Source organism: Crotalus tigris, unplaced genomic scaffold (assembly GCF_016545835.1).
Source record: "Crotalus tigris isolate CLP2741 ecotype Arizona unplaced genomic scaffold, ASM1654583v1 scf7180000017899.1852299, whole genome shotgun sequence".
Classification (NCBI taxonomy): domain Eukaryota; kingdom Metazoa; phylum Chordata; class Lepidosauria; order Squamata; family Viperidae; genus Crotalus; species Crotalus tigris.
The window spans coordinates 1,723,407-1,736,832 of record NW_024096711.1 but is presented as its reverse complement, the minus strand read 5'-3'; the positions used below and the strand labels follow the sequence as shown (position 1 = coordinate 1,736,832).

At 37.3% G+C, this 13,426-nt stretch overlaps 1 long non-coding RNA gene across 2 annotated transcripts in view; it reads right to left on the bottom strand.

Annotated features, from left to right (window-relative positions):
* The window catches only part of LOC120308349, an 86,544-nt gene extending 73,524 nt beyond the window's left edge, over positions 1-13,020 (bottom strand). For both annotated transcript variants that reach the window (XR_005556829.1, XR_005556827.1), the window contains exon 1: positions 12,907-13,020. This is a non-coding gene — a long non-coding RNA (uncharacterized LOC120308349). The remainder of the gene's footprint in view (positions 1-12,906) is intronic.
* Between the last annotated feature and the right edge of the window lie 406 nt (positions 13,021-13,426).

The window sequence follows — 13,426 nt, the reverse complement described above, 5'->3', positions numbered from 1 at the left end:
GGGATATGACAGCAGCATAACGAATTCAAGAAAAGTATCCTGACTTATATGAAGAAGTGGAGATCTATCAAACCAATGCTTTGGAACATATTCTCCTTTTGAAGTACATTTTACAGGCAAACAACGGCTGGCTACTGACACTTATTTTGTCATTATCACCTTCATACAAGAAAAAGAAGAACAAAACTATTTTGAGATAAATATATTAGGCTCAAAGCAAGTTGCTGGAGGGAGGCAGTTAGCTGATATTAATCTCATCTAGTGCTTCCCTCCTCATACTTAAACTCCTCTTCATGCTTAGACCTCCATCAAATGAATCAGCAGGGCAGTTGCTCATTGTGTATTTCAAAAATCAGATTGTTTAGCTCTTAGTTACAGAAGGAAAAGCATTTCCAAGATTAATGAAAGATGTTACTCTTTATTCTTTAGACTAATTGGCTGTAGAAACAAGCACTGCATGGGATGTTTCCCCGGTGGGTGGGTGGGATTGTTCCAGTCAGCAGTTTAAGCCTGTGCTTTTCTGAAATATATGACGGTATGGATGGATGGATGGATGGATGGATGGATGAATGAATGTTAGCTCTCTTACGGAGCATCTGAAGTCTTTTGCACAGAAAGAAATGCTGCTTAAATATTACAATATTGACTGATATTCTGCCACCTCACCCTAGAGCTGCATTACTGTATTAATGAGCAGACCGCACACAAGATAATTAGAGCTTATTTTTTGCGCTCATTCCCAGTCGGTCTCCCAAGCTGAAGCCAATGACTTTGCTTTCCAGTGTGAGCCCTCATTAAACTTGCCAACTGGCCCTGGTGAACAACTTGTAGGTCATTATCTTTTGCCTTAACTCTAAATTCATATCAGATGCCAAGGAACTCTGTATATTCATGCAGGAAATTATTCACTGAGAATGAGACTAGAAAATTATGTTATCATACCTTTTGTTTTCCTTCCCACTAATATTATGGGTCTATATCAGCATTTCCCAACTTGCTGCCCTCCAGACATTTTAAACCTCATATCCCATAACCCCCAGTCAACATAACCTTTCCTATTTAGGAATTATGGCCGATAAGGACAAGGGGGGACATAATAGCAGTATTCCAATATCTCAGGGGCTGCCATAAAGAAGAGGGAATTAAGCTATTCTCCAAAGCACCTGAAGGCAGGACAAGAAGCAACGGGTGGAAACTAATCAAGGAGAGAAGCAACCTAGAACTAAGGAGAAACTTCCTGACAGCGAGAACAATTAATCAGTGGAACAGCCTGCCTCCAGAAGCAGTAAATGCTCCAACACTGGAAGTTTTTAAGAAGAGAATGGACAGCCATTTGTCCGAAATGGTATAGGGTTTCCTGCCTGAGCAGGGGGTTGGACTAGATGACCTCCAAGGTCCCTTCCAACATCATCATCATCATCATCATTACTATTATTATTATTATTATTATTATTATTATTATTATTATTATTATTATCAATCATCGCACAGTCAGCCAGATGTTCAGACTGGATTTGGCATTTTGTCTACCTATCGAGTCCTTACCCAGGACCTGGATAGGCAGATGTGGATGTTTGATGGTATTACAGATATCGTCGCAGGATGGAAGCAGTTCCTAGTAAGGCTGCCTTTTGCAATTGACTAATAGCGAATTTGTCAATGCCAATGGTGTTCAAGTGGTGCTCCAGTTGTTTTGGGATTGCACCCAAGGCGCCTATGACTATTGGTACTACCCTTGATTGCTTTTGCCACAGTCTTTCTATTTCTATTTGTAGGTCTTTGTATTTTGTTATCTTCTCCAGTTCCTTCTCTTCTATTCTGCTGTCTCCAGGCACTGCCACGTCCACTATCCAGACTTTTTTGTCTTTCTTATCGACAATTGTTAAGTCTGGGGTGTTATGTTGCAGGTGCTTGTCTGTTTGAATTCTGAAGTCCCAGAGCAGTTTAATTTTATCATTTTTCTATGACTTTCTCTATTTTATGATCCCACCAGTTTTTGCTTACAGGCAAATGATATTTTTGCAGATCTTCCAATGCACCATTGTTGCTACTTTGTCATGCCGCTGCTTGTAGTCAGTCTGTGCAATCTTCTTGCAACAGCTTACCAGGTGGTCCACTGTTTCTTCAGCTTCTTTGAATAGGCGGCACTTACTGTCTGTTGCTGTCTTCTCAATTTTGACTTTGTATGCATTTGTCCTTAAGGCTTGGTCTTGTGCAGCCAGAATTAGTCCCTCGGTCTCTTTCTTCAGTTTTCATGCTCTTAGCCATTGCCAGGTTTTATTATTATCTGCTTTCCCAGCTATTTTTTTCATGTATTGGCCATGTAGTGCTTTGTCTTCCCATGCCTCTATTCTGTTCTTCATTTGATCTTTCTTGTAGGCCCGTTTGGTCTCTCCAGTAGTTAGTAAACCTTCCTGATATACTAATTTCAGTGCATCTTCATCATTGTTCTTCAGATATTTTTCCAAAGCCATTTTTTCTTCTTCAACCATCTGATGTACTTGTAACATTCCACGCCCACCTATTTGCCTTGGTAGATAAAGTCTATCAATGTCACTTCGTGGATGAAGGGCATGATTCATTGTCATTATTTTTCTGGTCTGCCTATCCATTGCTTTTAGTTCTGCTTGAGTCCAGTCCACTATTCCAGCTGTGTACCTAATGACTGGGATTGCCCAGGTGTTGATTGCCTTTATGGTATTTCATCCATTGAGTTTGGATTTTAAGATCTTCTTCACTCTCTTGATGTATTCACCTCTAATCTTTTTCTTGACTTCAGTGTGCTTGATGTTGTCAGCTTGAAGGATACCCAAGTAGTTGTAGTACTCTTCCTCATCCAGACTCTTAATGTTATTTTTGTGGGGCATCTTGATTCCTTCAGTTTTCACTATTTTTCCTTGTTTGATAGTAAGTGTGGCACATTTGTCCAAGCCAAACTCCATTACAATATCTTGGCTAAATATACGGACAGTGTTGAGCAGCGATTCTATTTCAGATGATGTTTTTCCATACAGCTTCAGATCATCCATGTAAAGGAGGTGGGATAGTCTGGCAGATGTTTTTGATGTTTGATAGCCATGTCCTGAGTTATTCAGTATTGTTGACAGAGGAAACAGTGCAATAACAAATAGTAATGGTGATAATGAATCTCCTTGAAATATTCCTCTCTTGATATTAACCTCTCCCAGCTTCTCACCATTGATCTGCAACTGTGTCTTCCATTGTGCCATCGATCTTTGCACAAATTTTCTGATGTTTCTACTGACTCCTGTTATTTCTAGGCACTTTATTATCCAATCATGTGGCAGAGAGTCAAATGCCTTTTTGTAGTCAATCCATGCCACATTCAGGTTGGTCTTCCTTCTCTTGCAGTTTTCCAAGATCATTTTGTCTATTAGGAGTTGATCTTTTGTTCCTCTGCTATTGGGGCGGTTTCCTTTCTGCTCAGGTGGAAAGAGATTGTTTTCAACTAGATGCTGTTGTACTGCATCAGCTACCACACCAGTTAGTAATTTGAAAGTTGTTGGTAAGCAGGTAATTGGCCTGTAGTTACCTGGTGTTGCCCCTTTTGCTGGATTTTTCATTATTAGGTAGGTTTTCCCAGTTGTTAGCCACTTTTCAATTTCTCCTCCTTGTAGTATATTGTTGAACTGCTTGGCAATGAGTGGGTGTATAACAGTTAGATGTTTCAACCAAAACCCATGCAGTTCATCTTCACCTGGTGCTGACCAATTTTTGATTTTCTTTGCTCTTTTTTCTACCATTTTTGTTGTTATTACTAGTTCTTTCATTTCAACTTCTGTTTTATTTGCATCCACCTCTTTTAACCAAGCCGCATCCTTGTTGTATTTCTTTGGGTTATCCCATATCTGCTTCCAGAACTGCACTGTTTCTTCCTTGTCAGGTACTGACTGATTCCTTGCAGTTTCTCCATTGATGGATTGGTAGAAACGTTTCTGATTGGATTGAAATTGGAGGTTCTGCCTATAGTTTGCAATTCGAGCTTCATATCTACTGATTTTCCTGGCTATAGCTGTTATTTGTTGCTTTATTATTTCCAGTGCTTCCTTGATCTTCCTTGTTTCTAAGTGGTATTTCTTGATTAGGTATTCTTTGGTCTTCTTGTTCTTCAGCTTCTTTTCTTTCATCTGTTCTAGCTTGCTTGCATGTGATCTTAACTTGCTGATCTTATTTTCTAGTCTAACCTTCCATTTTTGTGGTGCACTGTTTGTTTGTTTTTCTTCTTTGTTGATTTTGCATCCCAGGTATTCAGTTATAACTGCAGCTGTGCTGTACATTAGTTGGTTTGTTTCTTGCAGTGAATTGGTGCTTATACTTGATATTGCAGTATTTGCATCTTTTAATGTTTGTGCTAGCTGTTTCTTTGAAACAAGCTTCAATGCAGGCAGTCTTATTCTGTTGTTTTTGTGCTGTTCTAGATGCTCAGTTATTCTTTGTTTCAATTCTTTTATTTCTTTAGTTAGAAGGTTTTGTTATTATTATTATTATCATTATTATTATTATTATTATATATTCATACTGACCTGGAGGGATTCACAATATTATTATATGAACATCTAAACCATGAAGGCTATTGGTTTTATTGGTCTATTCCTAGAATATAAGGCTATTGGTCTATTCCTAGAATATAACCTAGGAATATCAAAATCTGACCTAGAACTAAAAGAAGAATGGAATATCAAGAGTCTTATTTCAATTTTTAAATATATCATAAAATGTATCCCCATGGATATTCTCTGCTACCATTCCTTTTGCCAGTATTTTCTAACTCAAGCATATTTTGAGGGATCAATATGGGTGAGACATTTCCGTTGCTTCAGAAGTACTTGAGGCACTTTCATATTGATGGAATACACGACAGAAATAAAATCCATAACATATCATTATCAAAAGCTCCATAACATTTTTAAAGCAGAATTGTGGACTATTCTAAACACAGACTAAAGAACTGCAATCTCCAATATTTGCCCATTCCGGGTTTCATATCCTTAAAATGTTTAAATGGTATCAACGGATTTGGGAATAATATTGACTTATCAAATATTGTATTTCGAGTACATTGGATTCCCCAAAGGATTTACTTGAAAGGATAGATATCAGATTTCTGGGTGTTTATTTTTATTTTTAAGAACAGTTTCTTTAGGTTTTTTTTTTTTACTGTATATTGGTGTTTTGCTTATATTTTGTATTTTTCTAAAATTAAATAAATAAAACATTTGCAACTATTGCTTCTCATATCAGCCAAATCATGTCCTGCCCTGAACTCAGCCAGCAAAAATGGCCATCACAAAAGATAACAGGGCTGGATTGTTCCCCTTTGTCCCCATGCACAGACTAGTAATATAAGCACAGATCTCAACCAAAGGTATGAAAATATGGTCAGAGCTCGAATGGATTGAAGATGGCATTTTCCTGTGTCAATACCATTACTCCATCCTCAGGTGAGTTCGCATGCTTTGCTATTTGCAGAAACAGTTTACAAAAGCAGGATATTACTAACCTCTTTAATGAAAGCTGGCATCAATTTTGTACACACACACACACACACACACACACACACAAAACTTTATCATGAGGAAGAAACATCCACCCTATCATTTAAGCTGTTGCAATTTAGAGCATATTATTTATTGTGGCGTGTCTCTATCAACTCCATAAACCAAGAAGGCAATGGGATACAAATCAGATATTTAAAATAGTTTATTTATTTCGCATATGGCATAACATGCATGGACTAGCAAAATGTATTAACATTTCAGCTAGCTTAATAGAACCCAGTAAAATATAAATGTTAAAAAGATCAATGTTCAAATATCAATGTCTAGGCCATTTAACCATTGAAGCACAGCATCGTTTTAGCATGACAGCATGAACCAAACAAACTAAAAACTGCTGACAGCCAGACTACTTTATAGATTTTCCTGGCTTTCAAAATACATGGCAATGAAAATAAATTTTAAAAAAAGGCCCAAATGACAACAGAGATCAGGAATATTATTCAAATTTGCCAAATCAATGTTGAAGGGCTCAGCAGATCCAAGAGCCAATATGCTTCCAAACTTTTATTTAAAATAGTATCGTTAACATACTCCAGAGATGGAAGTCAATGAGAAAATGTCTGAGTCTTCAAGAATATTTTATAGCATACTCTAAAAAGGTATCATATCATACTATTATAATAAACTATTTCTAAGTGTGGATTCTCTAGTAATTGCAATGCCAGGGTTTATTAAGAAATCCACTATTTTTTCACAATAATAAATAAATCCTCCTTAAGTGCTCCAATATATTCTTTTTCATTTTTCTTAGCTGCTGTAGGGTCCTTTCCAGAAAAGAACATATATTCATCAGTGGAGAGAGATAATTTCCTTCCTTCCTTCCTTCCTTCCTTCCTTCCTTCCTTCCTTCCTTCCCTCCCTCCCTCCCTCCCCCCCAATGTCAACCAGTCTTAACACATAAGCTTGGATCATCCTATAGCTACGGGTAAGGCAGGACCAGTGGGTGGATTGAAAAACCAGAGTCATGGGCTAGGTCACTGTGTTCCATTTACACTTGCACACTTCATCTATTGAAGCCACATGGTGTCTCTCCAGCTGATAACACCTAACTATGCAACAGTCCATTATTTCATGCTGCATACAAAAGGGGAGGGGCACAACAAGTTCCCTGGTTGATATGAAACATATCAAATTGCTTATCTAACAGTTCGATATGGTTTGTAGCAACCAGCATTTACATTTTTTTCTGAAATTGAAAAAGCTGCACCTTTCCTCGTTTTGCATCCTTGGGGCTCCTGTCACTTAAGCAAGGTCACTGGAGGGGAACCAGGAACTGTGTTTTCTCTGTTGCCATCTTTCCCTTTTGGAATACCATCCTCTCTGCTGGACTTGACCTTGTCTGCATTTTGCAAGGCATTGAACTTCTTTCTCCAGGCACTGAATTGGGGAGTGACATTATCCCACTGGATGATTTTATGTATTCTTTTTATGTCCTTTTGTTTTGCATTAATTATTTGCTACATTATTTTTATATGGACGCAGTGGTTGTACTGATTATGTACATCACCCTGAGTCATGTGCTGAATGGGTGGCTATAAAAATTGAGCAAATGAATAACAATAAAAATTGAGTAAACAAGTAACAATAAATAAAGTGATGAATATATAAACAAATTGCTCTAGAACTTTGCACCGAGGGCCTGAAAAGGATTTAAAGTGGGTATGACAAGGCTCTTTTGAGAAGGAGCTCGTAGATAGTTGCAAAATAGTCAAAGCAGAAGAAGTGTGCTGATGCAGGTGAGGATGGAGTGACAGAGTTGTTCTTCACCCCATGGCCTAATGATTGTCCCTTCTTTCCTTTGTGAACTGAAGAGGAGCCCAGGATCAGCCCATCAAGACTGCCCACATTATCACTCTTGGGAATGCTCCATCTGGCAGGAGCTAGTTAAGCAGCAACATTTCCTTCTTCTTCCAGCTGGAAGAGCTTGCACCAACTGTATGGATGTCTTTGCCCTGAGCCTGCAGGATATTCTCCCATGTTTTCATGCTGAGGAGCACCAGGCAATTGGTGCAAGCTTGACCCATCAGCTAAAATTGCTACTGTCAATGGTGGTAGGAGACCATATCAGGGTGTCAGAACATACAAAGGACTTGGGTTTGGCTAGTCTAAAGAAAAGAAGAAACAGGGGTGACATGATAGCAGTATTGCAGTATTTGAGGGGCTGCCCCAAGGCAGAGGGGACCAGGTTGCTCACCAAAGCACCAGAGGGAAGGATGAGAAACAATGGTTGGAAACTGACCAAAGAGAGAAGCAACCTGGATTTAAAAAGAAACTTCCTCACAGTGAGGACAATTAACCAGTGGAACATCTTGCTTTCAGAAATCATGGGCACTCCATCACTGGAGATTTTAAAGAAGAGACAGGACAGCCACTTTTCTGAAATGGTATAGGTTCTCCTGCTTGAGAAGGGGGCTGGCCTAGAAGACCTCCACGGTCCCTTCCAGCTCTATTCTATTCTAAGCAGGTAATGGGGAATGCTACAGATGAACCCATTCTCTCATCTTGTCATGATAAGCTATTATTAGAACTGGTTGCTCATTAATTTAGATAACACCCTTGAACAGGAGCTTCCCACCAAGTTAGGTTGCTTTTTTTTTAAGGTAATGAACTAGAGGAAACTTTGTATTTGTGTGTGTGTGTGTGTGTGTGTGTGTGTGTGTGTGTGTTTGCTTTACTACAGAGAATAGGAAGTAGCCAAATCGAAAGAGTAGATCGGTAAATAAGGCTTTCACATTCTTCTATTTATGTTCTATCTTAGCTAAAACAAAGAAGCAGAAAGGAATAATATTAAAAGAGGTTGAGAAGGAAATAATATTACGTATAATAATACACTTTCTACAAGGGAGGCATTGCATTTTCGTTACTTAGAAACAGGATCAGGTAGCCTTGGAAGAGATTTTAATTCAAAGCCTCTGTATTTTATCTTTGTGGAGGGGTTTTCTACTTTCCTCCTACTTGCTTCTGCCAGGAGCATTCCATATCTCCACCTTTGCTTGTCAGTTCATGTAAAAATTAAAGTATCTACTGTAGTGATAATATTCTTAATTGCTAAGCCATCTTTCTCAAATAGGTGCCATGATTTCTCCCTCATAATATATATGCTCAGAGTAGTAACTTTTGTCCTATAATGTCCTTTAATTCAAAAACTGCATGTTTCCATACACTGCAACATTCTCAAAGATGCTGATAACTCTTCCTATTGAAAGTGGTATGTAGGATTAAACTGTTAGAATAACTATCAACCTTATTGGCATTTACACTTCTCAAAGGCTAGGTAACTTGCATTATAAAGTGTGCATTTTCTGGACACAGGGATGCCCAAGTTCCTCTGAACTCCCTATAACTTATTGGTTGTAAGACAGTTCATTGTCAGTGGTCATATGTGCATGTGCGTTTGTGTGTGTGTCTATGTATATTCATCTTCAATCTCTGAAATCTTATATAAGAATTCTGTGAATCAGTCTCTAGCATTCTTTAGTTTTAAAAGCAAGAGACCAGTGACTCCCTATAACTTGCTAGCTTTAATACAATAATTCTTGGATCCTGATTATTCATAAATTCTGAGTTTTTTCACCACATCTTGTTACCTTGTAATGGCCTAAAGCAGTGGTTCTCAACCTTTCTAATGCCACGACCCCATAATACAGTTCCCCATGTTGTGGTGACCCCAACCACTTATACATCACCAGGTGCCAGGGGCTTGGCCAAAGAAAAGGGGGGAAAAATGGCGGACAGCCTTGCTTGGCGACCCCCCTGAAATGGTCGTTCGACCCCAAATGGGGTCCCGACCCACAGGTTGAGAACCACTGGCCTAAAGCCTGGTGTTCTACCGGGATTAAGAAGTACTCCATTTTTGTTGCTGTCAATAGAAAACGTATCAAGTTTTATTTCAGTGCATTCTTTTCCCCCTTCACAAATATGAAAACAATAAACTTCTGTGAGGGCAAACATGATTAGAACAGAAAAAGAGAAGTTTTTGGTGTTTTTCTCAAGGAAGCTCCATTTTCTAGATATAACAGGCTCAGAGATGCTCTGTTAGTTGGTTCCCCCATTTAGTCAAGTGAAACTGAAACATTAAAGCACTAGAAAAGTCTCAGGGGAATCTGTGAGGTTTCACTCATTTGTCAGTCTTTGGTTCATAGAAAATCATGTTTCTTCTCATCCAGGCAGCCAGCACTTTTAAATGAGCAAAAGAAGCCCAGTCAGGAAAACGGAGAACTAATTTACCATACAAGTAACAGACACATCATAAAAAGGAATTATAAAACAAGATACACAAGTAGTCCTTGACTTATGACCACAATTAAGCCCAAAATTTCCATGAATCATGTTGTTGTTAAGCAAATCTGGCGTCCCCCATTGACCTTATTTGTCAGAAGCTCCCTAGGAAGGTTGCAAATGACAATCTCAGGACCGTGGGACCCTGCAACCTTTGTAAATACATGCTATTTGCCAAGTGCCTCAAGTTTTGATCATGTGACTATGGGGATGCTGCAATGGTCATAAGTGTCAGAACTGGTCATAAATCACTTTTTTTCAGTGCTGTTATAACTTTGAACTGTCACTAAGCAAATGATGACCCATATTTCCCTACAAAGTGATACTTGCCAATTTACCATACAGCTGTATATGAGGGTCAGTTCGAATCTGTAAATCCTAACACTAAGACAAGACTTTCATTTTCACTGTTCCATATGATTTTCCCATGAGAAAACCATGCTTGTAATCAAAGCTATACTTCATATATATTCTTATTTTTGTTTTATTTTTTGTGGTTGTGTTATTTATATGCCTTTACTAGCACTAAAGCTATAGCACTCAAGTAGGTGATTAATTTACCAACTGAGGGATTTTATACCTATCCATATATAACTATTCTGAGAACTTTTATTCTATACTTTTCAGCCAATGGAAAATTATTCCAGGAAACCAAAAAATTGTAGATTCTAGACTCCAAGCAGACTGTGTGAAGAACCACTGAATTCCAAGATACGTTATCAAACAGCTGAAAATGGTTCGCAGGAAAAATGGAATAGAAAATTGCAACATTTAAGAAATAATGGAACAATGGAAGAGATTACTAGAAGACTCAGAACATATACAGAGGCGATAAAATAAACTTCCGAAAACAAAGATCTAAATTCACAATTGGTATTAGTAAGCCAGTGATATCAAACACGCTGGATTGGGACAAGAAAAGTCCCATTATGGAGAATTAGGTTACAGTCCCAGGAAGAACTTTTGATATGGCACTTGAATGTCAGGGGAAAAAATGTCTGTGCTCTTGTATCAATGTTAGTATGAGGAGGTGAATATGCATAAATGTAACCTTCATGAGCTTGATTTAACTAAAGCAGAAATTAGTTTAGAAGAAAAGAATGTTGTCTTGAGAGAAATAGAAAAATGGAAAGTTCTTTAGTAGTGAGTCAAGAAAGCAAATCTGACTAAAATTTAAATAGATTGGCATATTTCTAACCAACCTAGCTAATCCATCTACAATATTATAACGGTTAAGAAAGTATATAAAATCATCCCTGTATATTTCTGCCCACATTTATTATCCATGTTTAAGAGTGGCAATATAGTAACTTTTGAATTTTGTCCTCCTCTTTTTAATAGAAATTTTATTAAAAATTACAATTACAAAGATAAAATCTAATATAAAATAAAAGAATAAAAATAGAAAGAGAAAGTGCAGAAAAAATAGAAAGAAAAATAGAAAACAAAGAAAAAATAATAAAGAAAAAAATTAATGACTTCTTCCTTCATCACAAATATAAACAATCTTACTAACTTATCAGTTTTCTTAAAATACAACAAATGATCTCTTCTTTTCTTATCCCTATAAACTAACAAACATTTATCTATAAACAAATCCTTAAAGCCTTCTTGATCAACAAAAGTCCATTAAGAATTACCCGAGATAACAACACATTTATTTTAACTTTGATGAAATATATCAACTTTTATGTTCTTTTTTTTTTACTTTTAACAATCTTGCTATTTAGTCATCTCAAACAATATCCTAGAACTTTATTTCTTTTCATGTTATCTTCATTCCCTCTCATACAATTCTTTAAAACTTTAACAAGATTCTTTTGTAAATCCAGTATAGCAAAATTATCCTGGTCACTCTCTTGGTTTGTTATTTATATATTCTTTTTAATTATTAAGACATCGCCTGGCTTCTTTTATTTGTCCAGTGAAGCAACTTTTTCTATATTATTTTTGTGGTTTGTCATGAGCCGTGATTCGAATGTAGCACTGCAGGCTAATTCTGCTGATTGTTGGCTGCCTGCAATTTGGCGGTTCAATTCCCACTGGCTAAAGGTTGACACAGCCTTCTACCTTTTTGGTAAAATGAGGATCCAGATGGTGGGGGCAATACACTGACTCTGTGAACCGCTTAGAGAGGGCTGTAAAGCACTGTGTATATAAGTCTAAGTGCTTATTGCTATTGATATTTTTAAAGCCACTTTCAATCTGAGGGTCCAATCTTACCATTTACAGGTAATCAACCACTGGGACCAAAACTGCCATCACTAAGCAATGTGATAATTAAGTGAGTCACACCTGGTTTTACAACCTTTCTTCTGTAGCAGTTAAATGCATTTAGCTTTCTCTTTTGATAGTTGCTTTGCTGGGACCCCCTTGGGAAGGTCACAAATGGTGATTACATGATCCTGGAATACTGGAACCGTCATAAATGTCTGCCAGTTGCCAAGTGATCAAATTCTGATCACAATACTACAGGGACATTGCAATAGTTGTAAGTACGAGGACTGATTGTAAGTCTTTTTGTTTTTTCCAGCACCATCGTAACTTTGAATGGTTGGTAAACAAATGGCCATAAGTTGAGGACTACCTGTACTGATACAGGCAAACACTCTTAAAATTAACTTTTGGGTGCATTTTTTAAACATATCCTTCAACATTAAAATATTTTGCTTCATTCTATATTAATTGTAAAGTTTGGTTCTTTCTGGTTCCCTCTAGTATCCAACCTTCGAAGTCACAATCTATCATTCTTAACGAGAATTCAAAACAAGTATTTTCCCATGGGAACGATTCTTATAATTAATTCCAAAATCTTATCGTAACTTTCCAAAATCAAAGTTCTAATCTTTCACTGTTTATTCCAAAATAATTTTTTAATTGCTTAGAATTTCTTTCACTAAGAATTAAAGGCAATTCACTTGGTTCTCTAAAATGTTTTGATTCAAAGGTTCCGAATAGCTGAAAAGCAGCTAACAAGCAATTTCTGAAAGTGATTTAAAAAAAAAAAAGAACGCAAACCCAGTGTCCTTTTAAAGCAAGATTCCCTTACCTTGCAGGGCTCTAAACCTGCCATAGACTGCAACTGTATGGAGCACCTATGGATTGTCTCAAATCCTCTCCTTATCCTGAGAAGAGTTATAAAGATCCAGTATTTAGTTGAGCCATATTCAGTTTGCAATTTCTTGTCTGGATGTTACCTTGAATTCTGTCCCTAATGATCCTATCTTTAAGCCGTTTTGCAGAATACAGCTCTCAATATTCTTCAGCTGACAGATATAAAGAGAGAAATGTACAAGGAGAAACATCGTAATGCATTGCATTTATCAAAACTCCACGACTAGTCCAAAAATTAGCAACATTGTTGTAGTATGAGCAGAAAATTTCATGGAAAATGACACTGAAGATTGTATTGAGTATGGCGATAATGTAATAGCATCACCAGAGATGGCAAGTATATTGTGGGTTATTTTTTAAATTGATTTGGTGGCTGACCATATATAGTCTCTGTTGTCTGAGACAAGATCCCAAGTACATTTGGCAAAGCAACAACTGGTGATGGACTGGAAAAT